The sequence below is a fragment of the Hemiscyllium ocellatum genome, unplaced genomic scaffold (genome assembly GCF_020745735.1).
Source record: "Hemiscyllium ocellatum isolate sHemOce1 unplaced genomic scaffold, sHemOce1.pat.X.cur. scaffold_154_pat_ctg1, whole genome shotgun sequence".
NCBI lineage: Eukaryota > Metazoa > Chordata > Chondrichthyes > Orectolobiformes > Hemiscylliidae > Hemiscyllium > Hemiscyllium ocellatum.
The window spans coordinates 1035713-1060685 of NW_026867806.1; positions in this window are offsets into that span (position 1 = coordinate 1035713).

The following is a 24973-nucleotide window of genomic DNA, read 5'->3' on the forward strand; positions in this document are numbered from 1 at the left end:
GCTTGGTGTTGGCGTTCCAACATTTCAGCATTTAAATTGTGAATAACATATGTGAGACTAATCTTTATCACTGACCGTAACCCTTTAAGGTCTTGGAGAAGTTTAGGGAGAAAAATACCAGTCTGTTTCGATTGAGCTTATTATTGCTGCCATTCAGTTTGAAATTATACAGTTGACAGGGCGAGAAAAACTACGTTTTGACACGTTGTGGAGACTTGGATGAAGAAAGACAAAGGCATTCTGTGGCAGGAGCAAAATGCCTGAAGTCGAAATTATTTGTGAACATTTGTATTCTCACAGTCAATGTAATGTATATGCATTGCAGATTACTGATAGAGGAAGTTTAGGAGGCCTAAAATGAGTCCACCTTTGTATATTGATGGATTATTTTATTAAAGATGGAGTCGTGAGAATACTGTCTGTAAAAAGGTTATTTTCTCTTGGTTTTTTTTTGAAGACAGGTTTTAAAGGCAGAGGTGCAGAACTGCTGTCTGAAAACAGTTTAAATAAATAACTAATAAAGACTTTAGGTTTCATTAAAACGGTGGTAACAATGGAAGGGCAGTAGCCTACTCTCCCAGATCAGGGTTTCTCGTTTTGTTTTTAGATGCAGCATTCAGAAGCTGCTGGGGATACCAAAAGGTTTGGAAGTTTCAATACATGATCCTCAACTGCTTTTCTCTCTGAGATCTCTGTTGACATTGTTTCCTCCTGGACTGTAAAACTGCTGTAAGGATCTGTATTTGAATATATCTTTGTGCCAAGCGGTGTAAACCAAGACGGTACAGTATCTATTGTTTGTGTAAGTGTTCCAACATATAAGCTATCCCAAAATAATATTTTCTTTGATTGTATTTTAACTAAAGCATTTTAATAGATTATATCTTACTTAATGTTGCATGGTTTGACCAGACACAACATATCTGTAAGGCACATTTCCCATCTATATTCAAAATAAGGAAAGGTTTGGGTCTAAACGGCCTTCTTGAAACATTTTTAGGGGATCTGGTCTAGTCCACAACATTTGTAGCCGAATGGGTTTGTGGCTGACGCCTGTAATGGAAAATTTACTGGAGGGATGGGGGATGGTTTGCTGGAGGATGTGCTGCGAGCTGCCTCAGACATTCTGGGAGACCTCTGAGGATTTGGTGACCCAATTCTGGATGGAGCCTGGGGACTGTAGTTAGACTTTCTGGGTGTGTAACATGAACACCAAATAGAGCAGAGGCTTCAGAGAGGGGAAGCTCTGAAACCCCGCAGTGAATGTGTGGGGAAAGGGATCTGCTGTATCCACATCGGATTTTCCAGGAACAGCTTACCAAGCTTAACTTAACACAGGAGTGTGAGGGAACACTGATTGAACAAGGAGCTGGTCACAGAGCGGTGTCACCTCCTTCAACACGACCTGCAGCTTCACACCAGGGGGAAGATGGTGCTGCCAGTGGCTGTTGGGTCACAGTTTCATTCAGCTTTTATGATCCAGAACTTTCCAGGTAGGGCTAGGTGACATGTCCATCATTTCCCAGCATCTCAACATCAATGTCACCATTCGGTGATGGCGTATATATGTGGTGGATGAGGTTAATAGATTGTTTCTCCCTCAGCACGGAGCTGCCGTGTGTATCCAGGATAGTGGGATTCCTGATGTTGAAAGTTGCATCTGCAGAGTACCCATGTAAATGCGGAGAGGTAGAGGAACTGAAGGAGCTCTCCCTCTATTAATGTTACAGTGTACCCATGTACAGTACATCATGTTGGTGAATACCCGCTGTCCTGGCAGCAGTCACGGCCTCCTCATTCAGAAGCAGTCAGCCATTCCCATCGTCATCGGGTCTCCACGTGGAAAGAAATTAATATCTCTTGGATAAAGGCCTCCCCTTGACGCACATTTCAAAACACCATCCCCACCACCAATCAACCACATCAAAGTATTCCATGTGTACAGAGAGCAATGGGGTCACTTGGAGTGTCTGGGAGCTGACGATCTGGGATTGAGCAAAACCTCCCGTGTCTAAACGGCTCTGAGTGAACCCCCCACCCCCCCCCCCCCCACTACACAGTATCATTAAGTCCTGTAATCCCTCTCCATTTCAGTAACATGCTGCCTTCCATTATTCCTGCAAATGGAATGACAGGTTATATCATGTTAAATTCCACCTGCAAAACAATTACCTATTGTCTTGAACTCTCTGAATCTATTTGCAGACTCTCCACCCTCTCTTGATAATTTAATCTGTTGCTTATTACAGCGACATAAGAATTCTTTGAAAAGGTGACAAGTAGTTTACACCAGGGAAACTCAGTGGATGTGGTCTATCTAGACTTCCAAAAGGCCTTTAATAAGGTGCCAGATGGGAGGCTGCTAAGTAAGGTGAGGGCCCATGTTGTTCGAGGTGAGCTACTGGAATGGATTGAGGATTGGCTGTCTGACAGAAGGCAGAGAGTTGGGATAAAAGGTTCTTTTTCAGAATGGCAGCCGGTGACAAGCAGAGTCCCGCAGGGTTCAGTGTTGGGGCCACAGTTGTTCACGTTATATATTAATGAAGAGGGAGTGGGGAGGCTGTAGAAGGATCGAGACAGTTTGGGAGAGTGGTCCAGGAAATGGCTGATGGAATTCAATGTGAGCAAATGCGAGGTCCTGCACTTTGGAAAAAAAGAGAATACAAGCATGGACTACTTTCTAAGCGGTTATAAAATTAATTAAGCCGAAGTACAAAGGGATCTGGGAGTGCTAGTCGAGGATTCTCTAAAGGTAAACATACAGGTTGAGTCCGTGATTAAAAAAGCGAATGCAATGTTGTCATTTATCTCAAGAGGGTTGGAATATAAAAGCAGTGATGTTCTACTGAGACTTTATAAAGCTCTGGTTAGGCCCATTTGGAGTACTGTATCCAGTTTTGAGCACAACGCCTCAGGAAGGACATATAGACACTGGAGTGTGTCCAGTGGAGGTTCACGGATGATCCCTGAAATGGTAGGTCTAACATACGAGGAACAGCTGAGGATCCTGGGATTGTATTCATTGGAGTTTAGAATGTTAAGGGGAGATCTAATAGAAACTTATAAGATAATACATGGCTTGGAAAAGGTGGACGCTAGGAAGTTGCTTCCATTAGGTGAGGAGACTAGGACCCGTTGGCACAGCGTTAGAATTAGAGGGGGTCAATTCAGAACAGAAATGCGGAGACATTTCTTCAGCCAGAGAGTGTGGGCCAATGGAATGCATTGCCATGGAGTGCAGTGGAGGCCGGGCCGCTAAATGTCTTCAAGGCAGAGATTGATAAAGTCTTGATGTTACAAGGAATTAAGGGCTATGGGGAGAATGCGGGTAAGTGGAGTTGAAATGTCCATCAGCCATTACTAAATGGCGGAGTGGACTCGATGGGCTGAATGGCCTTACTGCCACTCCTATGTCTTATGGTCTTATGGACATCACCAAATTCAGCATCTGTATATCTATTCCATCCGCCTGATCATTAATATAGACTGTAAATATTTGACAACTCAGCGCTGGTCACCGTGTGACCCAACTGGTTACGTTCTCTCTAACTGATTTATCCTGAGTGCCTGCTTCTTGTATGATACCCAGTCCTCCACCATTCCTGGGAAACACAGTCAAATAGTTGAAGAAGAACAAGGAGCATCTGTGAGGAATCCAACCCCTCGATGAGGCTGATGTCATCGCAGCCTCTGTTCTACATTCCTGTAATCTCTCCATCCTAAAACTCTAGTCTCTTGTTGTAGATTGCGCCACATGAAAAAAAAGTCCACTCCACATCTACACTTGCAATTACTTTTAGCATTTTACAGATCTCAGTGAGATCTCCTTTCATTCTTATAAACTCGAGAGTATAGGCCTAAACTGGTCAATTTCCCTTCATAAGACAAACACTTCAAATATGGAATCAATCTAATGAAGCTCTTCTGAATTGTCTCCGGTGGAAATACCTCATTCTGCAGAACACCCAAACTGTACTCAAGTTGCAGCCTCACTAATGCCTTGCATAGCTACACCAACACTCCCTACCTTTCTACTCTATCGTCACATAAATAAATACTAAATTAATGCTTGCATTTCTCATTACTAGCAGTACCCGCATGCAGGTTTTCTGTGATATGCGAGCTGGCACCCAGATCCCTCTGCACCTAAACACTTTGAACTTTCTCTCCGTTTCGATAATAATTTATCTTTCTATTATTCTGGCCAACTTAAATAGCCCCATATTTATACACTTTAATTTTCCTTGCCAAATTTTGACCCATTCAACCAACCTATCCATATGTTTTAAATCTCTTGCATCATCATTCTGAATTAATTTCCCACCAATGTCAGTGTCATCTGAAAAAGCGGCATTGTATTTTCTATCCCGTCAACCTAGTACCATAATACCAATGATTGCAAATGGTTGAGGCGTGATTACTGAAATCCAAGGCAACCCACAAGTTGCATTTGCCAAAAGAAAATGACACATTTTTTCCATCTGACTACATTTTGTTGGTTAACCAGTCCTCCATCCAAGCTAATAAACTACTCCTAAACTCATGTTGTCTGATCTTACCATTTACTCTTTGGAGAAGCGACATATCCGATGCCTTCAGGAAGACCAGATATGTTCCATCTCCAGGATTCCCACAATCCACCTTGTTTGTGACAACTTCAAGTAACTCAAGCAATCAATTCAAACACAATTTAGCCTTAGTAAAACCATGGGGTAAAAACAATGACTGCAGATGCTGGAAACCAGATTCTGGATTAGTGGCGCTGGAAACTCACAGCAGTTCAGGCAACATTCAACGTGCAGCGAAATCGACGTTTCTGGCAAAAGCCCTTCATCAGGAACAAAGGCAGTGAGCCTGAGGCGTGGCGAGATTGGCTAGAGTGGGGGTGGGGGTGGAGAGAAAGTAGCATAGAGTACAATGGATGAGTGGGGGAGGGGATGAAGGTGATAGGTCAGAGAGGAGAGGGTGGAGTGGATAGGTCGAAAAGGAGACAGGCAGGTTGGACAAGTCCGGACAAGTCATGGGGACAGTGCTGAGCTGGAAGTTTGGAAGTCGGGTGAGGTTGGGGGAAGGGGAAATGAGGAAACTGTTGAAGTCCACATTGATGCCCTGGGGTTGAAGTGTTCCGAGGCTGAAGATGAGGCGTTCTTCCTCCAGGCGTCTAGTGGTGAGAGAGTGGCGGTGAAGGAGGCCCATGACCTCCATGTCCTCGGCGGAGTAGGAGAGGGAGTTGAAATGCTGGGCAATGGGGTGGTGTGGTTGATTGGTGCAGGTGTCCCAGAAATGTTCCATAAAGCGCTCTGCTAGGAGGCACACAGTCTCCCCAATGTAGATGTGACCGCATCGGGAGCAAAGGATACAAAAATAATATTAGTGGAAGTGCAGATAAAACTTTGGTGAATGTGAAAGGCTCCTTTAGGGCCTTGGCTAGAGGTGAGGGAGGTGTCAGAGATGGTCCAGGTAAATTGAAGGTCAGGGTGGAATGTGTTTGTGAAGATGATGAATTGCTCAACTTCCTCGCGGGAGCACGATGTGGCGCCAAAGCAGTCATCAATGTAGCGGAGGAAGAGGTGGGGAGTGATGCCGGTGTAATTACGGAAGATCAACTGTTCTACGTAGCCAACAAAGAGACAGGCATAGCTGGGTTCCATACGTGTGCCCATGGCTACCCCTTTGTTCTGGAGGAAGTGGGAGGATTCAAAGGAGAAATTATTAAGGGTGAGGACCAGTTCGGCCAAATGAATGAGAGTGTCGGTGGAAGGGTAGTGTTGGGGACGTCTGGAGAGGAAAAAAGCGGAAGGCTTGGAGGCCCTGGTCATGGCAGATGAAGGTGTAGAGGGATTGGATATCCATGGTGAAGATCTCCATTAATGACGACCGTCTTGACACTGGCATTTTTACAAACCCACCAACTCCCACAGCTACCTGGATTACCCCTCTTCCCACCCTACCTCTTGCAAAAATGCCATCCCGTATTCCCAATTCCTCTGCCTCCGCCGTATCTGTTCCCAGGAGGACCAGTTCCACCATAGAACACACCAGATGACCTCCTTCTTTAGAGACCGCAATTTCCCTTCCCAGGTGCTTAAAGATGCCCTCCAACACATCTCGTCCACATCCCACCCCTCCAACCATAACAAGGACAGAACGCCCCTGGTGCTCACCTTCCACCCTACAAACCTTCGCATAAGACAAATCATCCGCTGACTTTCCGCCACCTCCAAAAAGACCCCAGCACCAGGGATATATTTCCCTCCCCACCCCTTTCCGCCTTCTGCAAAGACCATTCCCTCCGTGAGTACCTGGTCAGGTCCACGCCCCCCTACAACCCACCCTCCCATCCTGGCACTTTCCCCTGCCACCGCAGGAACTGTAAAATCTGTGCCCACACCTCCTCCCTCACCTCTATCCAAGGCCCAAAAGGAGCCTTCCACATCCATCAAAGTTTTACCTGCACATCCCCAATATCATTTATTATATCCGTTGCTCCCGATGCGGTCTCCTCTACATTGGGGAGACTGGGCGCCTCCTAACAGAGCGCTTTAGGGAACATCTCGGGGAAACCTGCACCAATCAACCATACCAGACCGTGGCCCAGCATTTCAACACCCCCTCCCACTCTGCCGAGGACATGGAGGTCCTGGGCCTTCTTCCACCGCCGCTCCCTCGCCACCAGACGCCTGGAGGAAGAACGCCTCACCTTCGCCTCGGAACACTTCAACCCCAGGGCATCAATGTGGACTTCAACAGTTTCCTCATTTCCCTTCTCCCACCTCACCCGAGTTCCAAACTTCCAGCTCAGCACTGTCCCCATGACTTGTCTGCACTTGTCCGACCTGCCTATATCCTTTTCCACCTATCCACTCCACCCTCTCCTCCCTGACCTATCATCTTCATCCCCTCCTCCACTCACCCATTAACTCTATGCTACTTTCTGCCCATTCTCACCCTCCTCTAGCTTATCTCTCCACGCTTCAGGCTCTCTGCCTTTATTCCTGATGAAGGGCTTTTGCCCGAAATGTCGATTTCGCTGCACTTTGGTTGTGGCCTGAACTGCTGTTCTCTTCCAGCACCACTAGTCCAGAACTTCGTAAAACCATGTTGACTCTGACGAATTGTGGTTTGAGTTTGCATATGTCCTGAACAATGGACTCTAGCAATTTGCCTTAAATTACAATAGTTTATTGTTAAACTTTAGTCGCTCATGTATTACATTATTACAAGTTCTTCCCTTTCGAAAACCTTCATGTTTTCTTTGAATTCCTGTTTTATGGGCACAAGGCTTGAAGAGATCTGCTCCAATTGCTGTGTAAGAGCCATGTATGTCTGAATGGACTCATCATCTTGCTGGTATTCAAACTCGATTGGCTGATGTCTTTCTGGTGTTCCCATGTTGCCATCTCCAAGGCCAGAATGACCTCCTCCTGTTGATGCTTTTGAGGATTGGGAGGTTATGGAATCTTCCTGCTGCTGTGTAACAATTTGAGGGGCTCATGGGTTTTCTCATACTTCTCCATAACAGGTGGAGATACTGAACGGTCTCCTCATGTATCCCGGAGATGGGACCGAGGGATTGATTCGTCGTCTCTTATTCCCATAAAACAAACACGTGTATAAATTACCTCTTCGTTTCTCATGAAAGAAGTCTCAGATAGTTTTTGTCCTTATCCAATTCCCTTGCAATAGGCTCGGTGGGTCTGAATGGCCTCCTGTTATCCCAGTGTAACAACCTCGAGTCACTGTGTGACCTCTTCCAGTTCCTATGTTACAGACTTGAGGAGGCTGAATAGACTGCTCCTGTTGCTGTTGAACAGGATACTGGTGCAGCATGGCCTACTGTTATAGGCTCGAGGGGCTGATTGGCCTCCTTCTGTAAATGTATATCAGGCTCCAGGGGCTGAATAGCCTCATCCTGTTTTGTTGTATCAGGGTCAAAGGCCTGAATATCCTCCTGTTGTTCCTGTGTAACAGGCTGGAGAACGGAATGGATTCCTCCACTATCTGTGTAATTCCCTTCACTTGTTAACTCCTTCTGTCAACTTTGTTCAAATAAGATCATCTTTAATTTTTGTAAACTCCAATGGCTACTGGGTCAACTTGATCATCCTTTCGTTATAAGCCAGCACCTTCATTGCAGGAATCAGTTGAGGGAACCATCTCTGAGCTGCTTCCAATATAACAACATCCTTTCTTCAGAGAAGAGGCTAAATCTGTACACACTACTCCAGATGTAATCTTCCTGTACAGAAGCAGCAACACTTTACCAGCCTATTGTAAAGTTCCCACCCAGGTTAGAGCAGTCTCAGCTCTCTGGGGGAATACAGAACATTGTTGGAAGATCATTGTCCTTCTCTACTCCATCAGCATAACGGGAGATCTGGAGAACTTAAAGTTTGAGAAGATCATAAATGATGTAGCGAGATGATCTCTACCATCAATCTCCCCAGAGCCCACATCGCTCAGATTCCGCAGAATCTAGTAAGGTGGATCGCAAAACCAGCAAGGAGGAGCAAAGTGAAAGCTGCAATACAAATGCAGGGCATGTTATAAAACAGGAAATGAGATATGTACATTTGTGGGTACTGCAGTATGATATATGTTTAAATTATATCTAAACTGTGTTAACCCAATTGAATGCTAATGCTGGGAAAAATGGATTTCAAGACCACGTGTGAGATGGTTTACATGAGCATTATGTTAAGCACTGAGCTCGAGATCAGGTGATTTAGGAATTGGTGTTGAGTGATCAGAAGAGCTAATTGAAAAATTTGCTGTAAAGGACATTTTGGGAACAGTGACCACAATGTATCGGTTTTCTTTTATGCTGTTTGAGTACACGACAGATTTTGTTTAATTTGAAGTAACTGTTATAAATATGAGTCATGCAAGCCGTCAAGGTGTGAGGAGAAAGTCGGGACTACAGATGCTGGAGGTCAGAGGCGAAGAGTGTGGTGATGGAAAAGCACAGTCAGGCAGCATACTAAGAGCAGATAAATCGATGTTTCGGGCATAAGGCCTTCATCAGGAATGAAGCTTATGGGCCAAGGGGGCTGAGGGATAAATGAGAAGGGGGTGAGACAGGGGGGAGGTTAGCAGGGATTGCGGTAGGTAGATGAAGGTGGGGTTGAAAGTGATAAGTGATGAAGGGAGACAGACCGCCTCATCTACTGCATCCATTGAACCCAATGTGTTCTTCTCTACATTGGCGAGGCAGAAGGTCAACTTGTGGAACATTTCAGAGAACATCTCTGTGACAGCCACATTGAACAATTCCATCGCCTTGTGGCTGAGCACTTTAACTCCCCTTCCCACTCTGCCAAGGACATGAGGGTCCTGGACCTACTCCATCGCCAAACCTGAGCCACCAGAAACCTGCAGGAAGAAAGCCTCCTCTTCTGCCTTGGGACCTTCCAAACACAGGGGATCATAGTGGATTCCCCCATTTCCACTAATCCCACCCTATCCCACTCCAACCCTCCAAGTCAGCACCACCCTTTTGTACATTCCTATGCGTCCACCTTCCTTGCTATCAATCTGGCCCACCCTCCTCTCCGAGTATCACTTTCAACCCCACCTTCACTTACCTATTTGATGAAAGGAGGCAGCTTATAAAAATGCCAAGTTGCTGTAATCCAGTGGATTCAGAGAAATGTAGGACCCAGCAAAGGATGGCCAAGAAACTGAGAAGAAAATCGAAAAGAGAAAAAGCATGCAAACGAAAGAAAAACATAAAAACTGCTAAAAAGCATCTATCAATGTATGAAAAAAAATAAAAACAAGGTCAAATGTGGAACAGTTGGTATGCGTTCAGGATAGTTTATTGCAGAGAACAGAGAAATCTCGGAAAAGAAACAGTTTATTTGCGTCTATCTTCATTGCAAGAATGTCCAGAAATTCTTCCAGAAATACCAAGTGACCATGGGACTTGTGTAAGTAACGTCTAAGATTATTCTTATCAATGTTGAGGTCATCTTTGAAAAGAAAGCTGGATTGAGTATTTATAAATCTGACAGACCAGATGTACTTCATACAAGGATTTATGAGGAAGCAGCAATAGACATGTTCATTGCATCGCGGATTTTTACTTTATCTTCTGACACATTCTCGAACGTCATTTAGCCAATCTGTATAAGGCAAAGGTTACAAATATTATCCAACAGTTTAAGAAAGGATGAAGATGGAGAGGGGTGAACTACAGAGCAGTTATCTTGTCATCCGCAGTCGGGTGTCTGTTGGACTCGATTACAAAGAACATGCGACTACATATGTAGAAGGTAATAACATAACTTGGGAGTGTGAGAATATACCGATGAAAAGAAAACCAGAAGTGGCAAACATTTTTTTGGAATGGTTTGAAGATGATTCTTGTGGACATAGGCAATGAAGAACCAATGGATAACGTAGAGTTGAATATTCATGAGATTTTTTAAAAAACTCACAAAGTAAGCTCATAACAAAGGTTAAAGCGAGAGGTATTAGGAAGAACATATGAAAATAGCAAAGAAAAAATTAGTTTTACATTCAGGTGATTGTAATTGGAATATAGAAGACGTCATGCACCAGTTGTATCGAGTGTTCATGACAGTATTTTGTATTGTTCGGAGTCCCAATCTAAGAAATAAGATATTGACTACAGAGGAACTGCAAAAGGTATTATTCAGATTCATCCCTAAAACGGCAAGATTTTCTGATGTGGAAACTCACCCTGTGATCTCGAGTTTTGAAACATGAGAGGTGGTTGCAGTGAAACTTAGAAACACAGAGGGGACTGAATAACAGGGACATGGAGAAGTACAAGTAGGCGAGATCTGGGAGAATCCCACAATATTCTACACGGACAAGTAGAGCAGAATCATCAGCAAACAGTTAGTGTCCATTAGAAACCAAAGGGGCAATCTGTGTGTCAAGCTGGAGAACATTGATGGATTGTAACATGAGACCTTCACATCTATTTTACTTTAGAGACGGAGAAGACAAGTACAGAATTCAAGGAGATGGATGGGGAAACTCTTGAACAGATTGATGTAAAATACGAGAAAGGATTTGAGGCTTTGTTCTGTATAAATTTGGACCTATCTCCATGTCTGAATGAATTTTATCACAGGCGGCTGTTGGGGTGAATGGAGGAAAGACCCTGACTAAATATTTTAATTAGGCTCTGACCATAGGGGAGGTGCCAGAGAACTGGAGAACTGCTAACACGATTCCACTTCACAGTTCGGGTGGGAGAGATAGACCAGGGAACTATAGACGAGCGGGTACTAGGTCACTGTTAAGGAAACTACTGGAGAAAATAGGGAAGGAGAAAATTGAACTCCAATAAGAGTCGAAAGGTCTGATCAGGGATAATCATCATGACTTTATCAGAAGGAAGTGGCACCTAATGGATTTGATTGAATTAGTTTGAGGAGGTCGATTCTTTAGCTTTGTAGGAAAGCCTTTGACAAATTTCCAGCTGGGAAACTGAAAAATAATGTAAAATCTCACAATATAAATGATAACTTGACAAGTTACAACGAAAATTGTCTTAGTGGCGGGAGGCAGAGGGTAGTGAGAGAAAGCTGTTTGTGTGACTGGAGACCTGGTGCACCACAGGGAGCAGTGCTGCATCCCTTATTGTTTGTGTTATTCATAACAAAAACAAATGTGAATGTGGAGGGGGCAAGGTGGAGAGGCAGGGAGGTGTGATAAGTAAGTGGACATTTGACATAAAGATTGACCGGTTGGTTCGCAGTGAGGAGGAAGGCCTTAAGTTACAGGAAGATGCAGATGAAATGGTCAGATGGGCAGATCAATAACAGGTACAATGTTACCTTGATAAATATGAGGTGATGAACATTGGGAGAAGGAACCAGGCAGGGGAGGACTCAATGAATGGCAGCACACTGGGAAGCTCAGATTATGCTTCTCTACACTTCCCTGAATGTGACTGGACAGGTTAATGCTTAAAAATGTGTTGCTGGAAAAGCTCAGCCGGTCAGGCAGCATCAAAGGAGCAGGAGAATCGATGTTTCGGGCAGGTTCCTGAAGAATGGCTTATGCTCGAAACGGCGATTCTGCTCCTTTGATGCTGCCTGACCTGCTGCGCTTTTCCAGCAACACATTTTTAAAGCACTGATCTCCAGCATCTGCAGTCCTCACTTTCTGCTGGGCAGGTTAATGGACTAGTTAAGAATTGGACCTTGAGTATTGTGTTTCCTAATCAGGGTGTAGACATAAGACCTTCCAGGGCTTTGGTTCGGCCAAAATGGAGTACTGTATGTAGCTCTGGGAGCCACATTCCAGGAAGGATGTGATTGTACTGGAGAGGGTGCAGAGGTGATTCACCAGGATGTCCCCTGGGGTAGAGCATATCAGCTATGGAGAGAGGCTGGATAAGCTCGGGTTGTTTACTTTGGAGCAGAGAAAGCTGAGGGGTCAGTGATTCAGAAGGATAAGATTATAAGCGACACGGACAGGGTGGATAGACAGCAACTGTTCCTTTTAGTCAGAGGGTCAAGAACAAAGGAGCACACTTTTATAGTGAAAAGTTTGAGGTTCAGAGATGATTTAAACATTTTTTCACCTCGAGGTGTGGGCTTCTGGGATTACTTCCTGAGAGGGGAATTATCACGAGTAACCTCACAATCGTTAAAAAGTACTTGGACAAGCACTTGGAAGTGTCATAACATTCCAGGCTATGGGACTGCTGTAGAAAGTGGGACTAATATAGATCGTGCTGTCCTTCTGTTGGCACAGAGTCTTTGCTCCTGTGAGTGTACCATGTGGAAGGTCAATTATTGGAGCATTTTAAGGCAGGAATTGATGGGTTTCTGAAGAGTTATATTCATAATGGTTATAAGTGTGAACTGTAATAGCTTGTTAAATGATGTCAATGTGAGAAATATGAGAAAACAAGTGTAGTTTCCTTACAGTTTGGAACCAGAGAATGGAGAATGGGGAACAGGGAAATGGCAGAACTATGAAGCCACTACTTCAGTTCTGTCTTCACAAAACTTTCTAACAATATAAGGAAAACCAAGTCTGGTGTGGGAAAATGATAGAGTACGTGGAACATAGAACATAGTAAGTAAATGGTTTAGCAGAAATTATTGTGGCTGAAAGTAATAGTCATAGACAACACTAACATAGATTTATGAAATGGGAATTATGTTTGAGAAGCAGACTGGCTGACAAATGAAAGAGCAGCAATGGATGTAAAACATTTTGATTTTTAGGAAAATGTTGGTAAAGCTCCAAGCCCAATTTGCAATATCAAATCTGAGTGGATTGGGGCGAATATATGGGCATGTTTCGAGAATGGGACAGCTGGCAGTAAACAGTGAATAGAAATAAACAGACTCATCAAGCAACAGCCTGACATTGTCTGTAAGGTATGATTCTGTGAGTATGACTATGACCTAGACACCCCATCACCTTCCCCGGATATGTCCTGTCTCATCAGCAGGATGGACACAGCAGAGGTGGCGGCACAGTGGGATGCAGTTAGAAGGGAATTGCTCTTGGAGTCCTCAACAGTGACTCCGTATCCCATGGCATTAGTTTGCATTTGGGAAAGGAAACCTCCTGCTGATTACCAAGTACCAGCATCTCTCAACTGATGTATCAGTACTCCTCCATGCTGACCAACACTTGGAGGAAGCACTGAGGGTAGCATTCTGGGTGGGGTATTTCAATGTTCACCCCCAACAGTGTCTCAGCTACAGCATTATTGATCGAGAAGGCTGGGTCCTCAAGGATATAACTGCTAGAGTGGTTCTGCGGCAGGCAGTGAAGGAACCAACAAGAGGAAAATATACACTTGACCACAGCCTTACTAAACTGCCAATTGCAGAAGTATCTGTCCATGACAGTATCGGTAAGAGTGACCACCGCATAGTCATTGTGGAGACAAAGTCACACCTGCACATTGAGAATAACATTCACCATTTTGGGTGGTACTATCACAGTGCGAAATAGGGCAGACTTCGAACAGATCTAACAGTTCAAGTCTGGGTGTCCATAAGGTGCTGTGGTTCATCTATAGGAGCAGAATTGTACAGCCACACAACCTCATGACCTGGCATACCCCCTCGCAACAATTACCATCAAACCAGAGGATCAACATTGGTTCAATGGATGTGCAGGATGGCAGGAGCAGCACCAGGCAAACCTGACAATGAAGTGTCAGCCTGGTGAAGCCACCAAACAGGACTACTTGTGTGCACCAAACAGCATAAGCAGTAAGTGATAAACAGAGCTAAGTGATCCCATAAGCAAAGGATCAGATCCAAGCTCTGCAGTCCTTCCACATCTAGTCGAGAAACGTTGGAGACAATTAAACAATTCACTGGAGGAAGAGGTTTCACAAATAACCCCTTCCTCCATGATGGAAGAGCCCAGCACTTCAGTGTATAAGATAAGGCTGATGCATTCGTAACAACCTTCAGTCAGAAATGTTGAGTGGATGATCCATTTCAGCCTCCTCCAGTGGTCCTCAGCGATTCAGTTACCAGTCATCAACCAATTCGAGTTGGAGATACTGAATACTCAAAGGGTCCATACTCTGACAGCATTCTGGCAATAGTACCGAAAACTTGTGCTCCATAACTTGCCACTCCCCTAAACAAACTCGTTCAATACAGTTACAACAATGGCTTTTCCTGATTATGTGGAAAATTACCCCAAGTATCTCCTGTATATAAAAAGCAGAACAAATCCAATCTGGCCAATTACAACTCCATCAGCCTACTCTCGATCATCAGTAAAGTGGTGGAAGGTCTCAGTGCTTTTAAGCAGCAACCTGCTCAGCAATACCCTGGTCAATGATGACCAGGTTGGGCTCCCCCAGGACCACTCAGCTCCGGATCTCATTACCTTGATTCAAACATGGACAAAAGAGCTGAATTACAGAGGTGGGGTGAGAGTGACAGCCCTTTAAATCAAGGCTGCCTTCGACCAAGTGTGGTATCAAGGGGCCTTAGCAACACTGGAATCAATGGGTATCAGAGGCAAACACCCCGCTGCTTAGAATCATACCTGACACGTAGGAAGATGGTCGTGGTTGATGAAGGTCAGTCAACTCAGCTCCATGTCTGTAGGAGTCCCTCGAGCAGTGAACAGAAACTACTTCAGGGCTGCTTCATCAATGACCTTCCCTCCATGTTAAGGTCAGAAGTGGGGATGTTCGCCAATGATTGTACAATGTTCTGCAACATTTGTGGCTCCTCAGATACTGAAGCAGTCCATGTTCAAACACGACAAGATCTGGACAGTATCCAGGCTGGCAAGTGGCAAGTAATATTCAGCCCACACGAATGCCAGACCATGACCATCACCAATAAAATACAATCTAACCTGCCCCTTGGCATTCAATGATGTTACTATCACTGAATCCCCCAGTATCAAAGTCCTGGTGGGTAATCATTGCTTAGAAACTCACTGGTCTCCCCACATGAACACTGTAACTATAAGAGCAAGTCTGAAGCTAGGAATGCTGCGGCGAGTAACTCACATCCTGACTTCCAAAATTCTGTCCATCATCTACAATGCATGTCAATACAATATAGGTCAGAAGTGCGATAGAAGACTCCCAGTTTGCCTGGATGAGTGCAGCCCCAACAACACTCCAGAAGCTTTATACCATCCAGGACAAAGCAGACAGTTTGACTGGCCCTTCACCCACAATGCTCCACCATCAACACGCAGCAGCAGCAGTGTTTTACTATCCACATGCTGCAATGAAATGATTCACCAAAGATCCTCAGAAACCATCTTCCCAACTCACGACCACTTCTATCTAGAAGGACAAGGGCTCCAGATGTATGGAAATACCATCATCTTTAGGTTCCCCTCCAAGCCATTCACCATCCTGACTTGGAAATATATCACAGCTCCTTCACAGTAGCTGGGTCAGAATCCTGGAATTCTCTCCCTAATGGGATTGGAGGTCAACCACAGCAGGTGGACTGCAGTGTTCAACAAGGCAGCTCACCACCACCTTCTTAAGAGCAAGTAGGGACAGGCAATAAATGTGGCCCAGCCAGTGACACCCAGATTGACGAAATACAGAAATAGAAATTATCAGAGGACTGTTGCTGAGGTATCACAGAGATCGGTGTTTGGGGCCCAGCTGTTCACAATGTCCTTTAAATATTTGGTTGCTGGAATCAGATACAATACATCCCAGCCTGCTGACAGCACTAATGGATGTGGGATTGTGAGTGGGTGCGGAGGATATAAAAAAGCACCAAGAAGACTAAGACAAATGGAGTGAATGGGTAAATACGTGACAGATGGAGAACAATGTGGATAGAGGTGACGGTGTGCCCTTTGGTGGAAATGATAAACTGGAATCCTACAATTTGAAAAGGATTGGTTGAAACACGTTGATTTACAAAGGGACAGATGCTCCTTTTTGTTGTTTCCTTTTGCATCAACCTCTGAGGTCCCTGCAGCGCAGTGAGTTCTGTAACCAGAAGTCAATACTGGGCATGGCATTGACACGCTGACCAGTGTACACAGACCCACCAAGTGGGGAGCTATAACACGGAAAAGGATCTGCATCTCCTTGTACATATGTCGCTGAAAGCAATATTGCAGAAACAGAAAGCAGTGAGGAAGATAAATGGTGTGTTGACCTTCATTTCAGGGGGATGCGAGTCCAGGAGAAAGGGTGTCTCAGTGCAGCTGTACAGGGCCTTGGTAAGATATCATCTCGAACATTGTGCAGTATTGTGTGCAGTTTTGGTCTCCTTACCTAATAAAGGAAAACCTGACATTGAGGGAGAGCAGTGACGGATGACCAGACTGATCTCTGGGATGACAGGCTTGTTGTGAGAGCAGAGTTTGGTGGTGACTGGGCCAGTATTCCATGGGGTTTAGGAAAATAAGTGGAGATCTCAGTGAAATTTACAAAACTCTGACAAAGTGAGACAGATTGGAAGCAGGGATGATAATTCCCCTGGCTGGGACTTCTAAAACAAGGGGCCACAGTATTAGGTACAGGCAGTCACTCTGCATTGAGATGATAATAAATATCTGCACTCACTGACTGGGGAACCTGGGGAATTCGTTCGCACCTGGAAACTGAGTCACTGAATATAAATACGGATTTAGAGACAGTAAAGGGATGGTGGGAGAGCAGGAGTATGGTATGGAAATTATATTGAATTGGTTAGCAACTCGATGAACCAAACATACTACTGCACCGCCTATTTTATAGCTTCCCAAGGTTACTCACATTAACAGATATGTATATCGTGTGGGGTAAGTATATTGAGGAGATTTTTTTTCCATGAACTTAGAATGGGGAGGCCAAATGTGTTTTCCATTCCCGATGTTTCTGTGCAGTCTGTGGAAAAGCTCTGTAAAATGCTGTCACAAGCTCTCAGGTGTTAGTAAGGAGGTTTCTGCAGGGTCGACAGGACTGTGTTCCCATTCCCTTTTCCCACATTGCTGCTGAGGCCGGGTGTTCTGTCCGGTTTCATCCTTTCAGACCTCGGAGCAGTTTGATACAAATGAGTGGCCTTGCTTGGCCGTTTCAGAGACCATTGAAATGTTTATCACACGTCAGGGTCTTTGGAGTCTGTTTTAGGCCAGCCCAGGAAATCATGGGAGATTCACTTCCTAAAAGTACATTGGAGAAGGAAATTCTGTTTACAATCGATATTGGCTTCAAGGTCACTGTTACTGACCCCAGGTTTTAGATCTCGATATTTTATTAATTGTTTTTAACTTCCAACCGCTGCCAGAGCATTATCCTGGTCTGGATTAGTAATCCAGTGATATTTCCACAACAGCACCATCTCCACATGGGGACCTGTCGAAAACCACACTGAGCAGGGTATTTCTATGCTGCTTGACAGTTCTGTCAAAAAGAACTCCCAACAATTTGACGGTCGTGATGGGAATGAGGGAGTGATAATTGGTCAGATTGTAATTATTCCCCTCTTAGGGGACTGGACACAGCTGAGTAATTTTCCACATTGCCAGGGAGATGTCAGAGTTGGAGCTGGAATGAAACAGCTTCCCCAGGGACACGGCTTGTTGTGTAGCACAAGTCTTCAGTCCTATTGCAGGAATGGGGTCAGGACCCATTGCCTTTGTCGTATCTACTGTGTTCAGCTGTTTATTCATCTCACATGCAGCAATTCGAAATATTTGAAGACTGGCGTCTGTGATTTTGTGGGCATCATGATGAGGGTGAGCTGTATCATCGACTCAACACTTCTGGCAGAGGATGGTGCAGATAAAACATCCTTCTCTTTTACACTGATGTGCAGGTCTGTTCCATTATTTAGGATGGGGATGTTTGTGGAGCCCTCTCCTCCAGTCATTTGTTTAATCGTCCATCACCATTTATAACTGAATGTGGCAGGACTGCAGGGCTTCGTTCAGATCTGTTGGTCAAGTCTGGTAGCTTTAATGAGTTAGCATCAGGTTAAGGTTCATGTGATTCTGACTCTGACATGTTCACCCACACTCGTCACTGAGCCATAGATGGTGTTTATTGTAATGACAGACTGAGGTGTTATCCTGGCAAAAAGTTACAGGTTGTGGCTGAATGCAGGTCTGCTTCTCCTGCTGCTGTGGTCTCCAGCACTACATGAATACAGTTTCCAGCTGCAATATCTGCAATGCAATTCTGCTGTCTGTTCCCCAATTCTCACTGAGGCCATTCACCCATCAGTCCTGTACTCAGTGACCTCACCTGGTTTCTGATGTGGTAATACTTCAATTTCAAACTCTCATTCTGCTGAGGGTCTGTCTCCCGGGTCTTGCCTCCAATCTGACACATTCTGCAAAAGCATTTAACTGATGTTAATTCAAATGTTTAATTCACCTGAATCTTATTCCTTGAGAAATGCCATCTTCTGTGTTTAAAGTGAATGTGTTTCCTCTGTTTCTCTCCCTGACAATGATTAAGAGCTCTGTAGTGTCAGTGATACCAGAGTTATGTAGTTTCAGAGCCAGTTAATTCTCTGGATTCCCAATCATCTTCACCACATTGCATGTTTCCTCTTTTGGTTTGATGCCTTATCACTCTTGGCTGCCTTGTCCTCCCATGAGTATGTTTCATCAGCTTGGGGTTGCATTTCTGGTATTATCTTCCGAATTATCCCCAGAAACTCCTGCTATTGCTGCTCCATGGTCTTTCCTGCTCAGCTCAGCTCCCCTTCCAATTAACTCTGGCCAGCTCCTCCCGCCTGTCTTTGTAGTTACATTGCTTCATTATAACCACATTACATCTTGAAGAAAGCATTACGTATAAAATGAAAGAATGAGTTTTGTGAGATGGGCCACGAAGATTGGTGGATTTATTAACTAGATACAAAGGGAGAACGAGAGAGAGGATATAGATATGGAGATGTGGAAAATGGGAAAACTATATTATCGAAAGAAGTAGATGTACTTCCCTCAATCTTTTGGCAATTCCTGTGTGCTGTGGTCCTTTGTACAGTGCACGTACAACAGAGCAATATGTTCAAACGCTGGGTCAGATGCCATAACTTTCCTCTCCAATAATATGACAGACACTAGTTTTGGAAAGAACCCAACAGACCAATATATTTAATTCCTGGTAGAAAGGGGATTAACTGAAATAGGTTGGAAACCAGAAACAAGAATTTCTAACACACATTCTGATAAAAATGAGAGACTAGAGTTGGGAATCCCAGAAAAGGGGGAACATTGAGAGAAAGGGAAGGTATCACTTCAGATGAGGATCAAATAATGTTTTAATGCTTAAAAAATTTTATTCATCATGTGCATCATTTTTTGTTAACTGTGTCTCAGTTGTTCATTCAGAATGCGTTATACACATATGAAGAGTGTTACTTATCTGAACACACACTGATTAAACAGTGTATATAAAATCTGTTTTTTCCATTTCCGACTGTCCTGTTGTCGTGCTAGCAGGATATATGAACACCAACTGGCCACCAAAAGACACGACCCACTATCATTAGTTTCCATTCATTCAGAAAAAGAAGGACACCACGTTGACTGTGACAACACGCACTTCCTAGGACAAAGCCACGCACGAAAGTTCTTAGAAACATGACATTCTAGCGAGAAGTACATCAACAAACGCATCAATTTAGATCCTATCTACCTTGCCTTGAACAAAAAACTGGAAATGACATCATGCACCTTAAGAAACCAAGACCTAGAAATACAAAGACGAGACTTACCACCAGTGCGTCACCAGAGACTCTCACTAATGATATCACCTAGTCATGGTGACAAAACATCTGAAAACAAACCATCAAGCTCAGCGAGTTAAAATACATACTTATTAATTGTTCTTTTTCTCTTAATAGTGGAATTTGCGACTACTTTGTCACTCGTGTTTTAACAGATTACGAGGTGAGATGAGCTTTTCTGGGTGTGTGGTTTTAATTAACAAGGAGTTCAACATCGACATCATAACAGTTTGAGGGCTTGTCGTATAGGATTTAGACAGATTTGAACAGCTTTGGCGTACAAAAGGTCCCAGCAGATTCCATCACTTGGCAGTTAGTGACGTAGATCTTCAAATAAAACAGGTGAGAAAATTCATTTAATTTTGTTTCCTTGTTGTTGGTTAAATTAAAAGAAATGGTTTTTAATATTACTAAAGAGGTTCTGAGGTTTGAAGGTGGTTCCCAAATTTGCCAAGAAAGTGTAGAAAGACAAAGGAAGGGCATACTTCTAGAATTAACATGTAGGTTAGAATTAGGTTTCACCAGAGACAAAAGGAAAGCTGTCATCATAATGGAGTTGGTCAAGCACTTTGGTCCATCAGAGAAGCAGGAAACTGCAGTCGAGTTCGAGAAACTTAAATTGCAAATATGACAACTGGAGTTAGAAGATAAAGACAGAAACAGAAAGAGAGAGAAGATAGAGAAAGAGAAACAGAGGAAAAAGGAAGAGAGGGAGAATTTGAAATTCAGAAGTTTGGAATTAGATAAGAAAGTTAAATTAGCAGGATAAAGATGAAGGGATAATGTAGGGATGTATACAACTATGTTAATACATTGCCATATTTCGGTGCGAAAAATGCCAAAACCACTTCTATTTCATTTGCAAAACTGGCTCGGCAGATGGCATGTCCAGTGAACCTGTAGCTAATGCTAGTTCAGACTAAGCTGGTGGGTACAGCTTGAAAGGTATGTGCCGTGCTGTCTCATGAGGGAGCAAGAGATTATGCAGATGCAAACAGGTTATTTTGAGTGCTTATGAATTCGTACAAGAAGAATATAGACAGCAGTTCAGAAATATAGAGACAGAACCAGGTCAGACTTATATTGAGTTTGAAAGAATTAAACACAGTCATTTTGATAGAAGGATGCAGGCTTTAAAAATGGATAAGACCTGTGAGGCTCGAAGGGAGGAGTTAAAAGACTCACTTCCAGAGATGGTAAGAATTCATGTGAATGAACAAAAAGTTCAAGAAGTGAGAAGCGTAGCAGAAAGGGCAGATGAGATGCTTTGGTGCATGAGATGAAATTTAGCTTCTGGGAGGATTTCATCTTGTGGGTGATAAAAATTGAGAGAAGGGGAGATCCTGCACTGCAAAACATAGAGAAAGGCACACTGGCAATAGTTTACCACAGATGAAAAAACAGGTCCAAGGGGTTGAAAGGAAGTGAAAGGCCTCAGTTGTTCTGACAATAATGTAGTGGAACACATAAAAATTACAGTGCCGATGGTTTAAGAAGGGCACTGTGAAAAGGTGTTTTCACTGCAGTAAGCTGGGACACACAGTGCTGGGCATTGAAGGAAGACACTTTGGGAAAAGATGTGGTAAAAGAGTTTAAGCCAATGGTATTAGTGAACCTGTTAAAGGAGACCCGAAGTGGAGCCGAGGAGCTGCAGGAGAGTGCACTGCACAGGCAGGGGCTGGGTATGGAGGCAGTGCCTGGTCTGTATAAAGAATTTGCCTCCGTAGATAAACCTTACTAAGGAAAAACGGGGTGTGGGGGAAATACAAGTAGTTATAATTTTCCAAGATACGGGAGCTGCTCAGTCTCTAATAGTTGAGAACTGAGAGGCCGGAAAGGCACAACAGATCAGGCAGCATTCGAAGAGCAGGACAATCGACACATCAGGAATCAACTCATCGTCAGGAATGTGGCGGGGGGAACAGGGGGCTGAAAGAGAATTCGGAGGGTAGGAGATGGGCTGGTGGGAGGGACACTGGGAGGGCGATAGGAAGATATAAATGGGAATTATTGTGATATGTCGGAGGGGAGGGTGGAGTGGGTAGGTGGAAAGGAAGATGGACAGTTAGCACAGTTCAAGAGGGCAGTGCTAAGTTGAACGGTTGGATCTGGGTTGAGGCTGGGGGAGGGGAGATTTGGAAATTAGTGAAGTCAACGTTGATGCTGTATAGTTTGAGGGTTCCAGCTGTCCTACCACCTATCCACTTCACCCTCCTCTCCGACCTTTCACCATCAGTCATCACCTGCATCTACTGATCGCCTTTCAAGCTCCCTTCCACCCAGCTCCACCCCTACCCTCCAATGTAATTCTCAGCCGCTTTCCCTCTCCCTTACCCCCCACTTTTCTGATGAAGGACGTATGCCTGAAATGTCAACTCCCCTGCCTCTCGGATGCTGCCGGCCTGCTGTGCTTTTCCAGCCCCACACTTTTCAACTCTGATCTCCAGCATCTGCAGTCCTCACTTTCCCTCCCCCTCTAGTAGTAAGAGATGAAAGTATTTTCACTCTTTCTGGCATGTTACTCAACAGCGTGATAACTTGTGGAATGGGGACAGAAATTAAGCATTCCCTGTGTAACATCAGGTTGGAATGCCAAATCAAGGTTGGGGAAGTAACAGCGAGAGTGAACGATAGAGTGTCAGTTCCAGGAATACAGTTTGTTCTTGGGAATGATTTAGCAGGATCCAAGGTGGGAGAGGCAGCCCTTGTGGTGGAGAAGCCAAAGTAAGACTAGGGAACTGGGGAATTAAAAGAAAAATACCCAGGGATTTTTCCAGACTGTGTAGTAACAAGATCCCACTCTCATAAGTTCCAACAGGAAGGAAAACCGAAAGATAAAAGCCAAAGGAGTTGATGTACGGAAGACTCAGGCTAAAGCATCTCTAGTGGCTGGAATGCACAAGGACGTGGTTATTTTTTGTTGTACATTTCATACCTGCCAAATGGTAGGTAAGTCCCAGGCAGTATAAACCAGCACCTTTATTGCCAAACCCTGTATTCGAATACACCTTTCATGTGGGTTATGATTAATTGTGGAGCTCCCCTTTCTGAAATAAAAGTGGAAACCAACATCCGCTGATCATAATGGACGTGTCTTCCCGATTTCCAGGGATAATTCCATTTTGGGGTGTGAAGGCAAAAAGGGAGGCAGAGGAGTTGGGAGCTATCTTTACTCACTGTGGGCTACGCTGTGTGATTCAGTCAGACCAAGGGTCTCATTTTACCGCTCAGCTGTTTGATGGATAGTTTTGGCATACAGCAGTTTGAATCAAGTGCGTCCAATCCCGAATCCCAGGGAGCCTTGGAAAGTTGGCATCAGATGCTGAAGACAATATTAATAGCGTACTGTTAGAATTACCCGAATTATTGGAATAAAGGCGTCTCATTATATTGCTTGCCATAGAGATGCCCCAAATATATCTACTCATTTTCCTTCCTTTGAGTTAATATTCGTACATGAAGTGAGAGGCCCTTTGAAATGAATGAAATATAAATTGACAGGACCAAAGTCGGAGATCTCACACTTGGATTATTTATCTGAGGTGAGGGAGAGATTGGATGAAGTAGGTGAGTCAGCTAAACAGCACCTGAAAAGGGCACAGTGTAGAGTGAAGCAAGTGGCAGATAAAAACACTGAAACTTTAACGATTTCCCGTGGGGATGACGTATTAGTATTGCCACCAGTGGTAGGAAATCCCTTCAAAGCCAGGTTTAGTGGCCCCTTTCAAATTAAAAAAGTGTTGAGTCAGTTAAACTATCTGGTAATGATACCGAATATGACAAAAATGTTACAGAATGTCATGTGAATGAATAATGCTCCAGCCACATTTAAGACTCAGGAACAGAGTTGTGGCCAGATGAACAAATTGTGCAACTTATCTGTATGATGTAGTGATCTTCAGCAAGTGATTGAAAGCCCACATGTGACATTTGGCAGAGCATGTTGAAGGATTACAAGAAGTAAACCTGGTAATAAACTTAAAGAAAACAGAATTCGCGAAGGCAGAGGTGATGTTCTTGGGACATTACATTGGACATGGAAGGTTGATCCAATGCAACACAAAGATAAAGGGCTTTGAGGAATTTCCACGACCATCCTCGAAGAAAGAGGTGTTCGATTTTTGCAACTGAGTGGATTCTATCGGAAGTTTGTTGCAAACTTCAGCAGCGTATTGGCACCACTGATGGATTTATGAAAGAAGGTCACAGAATGTGGTGGACAGAACAATGCCAGGAGGTATTTGAGAATGTTAAAGCAGGTTTAATCACCCCGCACCAGATTTAGCTACACCAAATATTTTGAAACCCTTTGAAAATTGTGCATGATGCTTGGGATATAGGGGTCGGAGATGTGTTGACACAGAAAGTTGATGATGGAATTGAGTGGCCAATTGGCTACTTGTCCAAAAAACTCAATATCCACCAGAAAAAAAATACAAAATTTCAATTATAGAAAAAGAATGATTGAATTTCGTACTGGCCTGACAACATTTGAATGGTTACATGACAAATTGTCGCAGATGGTTGTAGACAACAACGACAATCCTTTTGTATTTTTGAAATATTTAAAGACCAGAATATGAGAATATTTCATTGAAGTCTCATGTTACCAAACTTTGAAGTTAAAATACACATGCTGTGGATCCTAAAAATGTGATAGCAGATGTGTTATCGTGGATTTAAAGGAAAAAGTGCAGATAAGATTTGACTTATTCCAGTGCTATATACGTGGGTGGAATTAGTATGAATGGTATAACTGAGATTAATACTCCGTATTTCAGAATAAT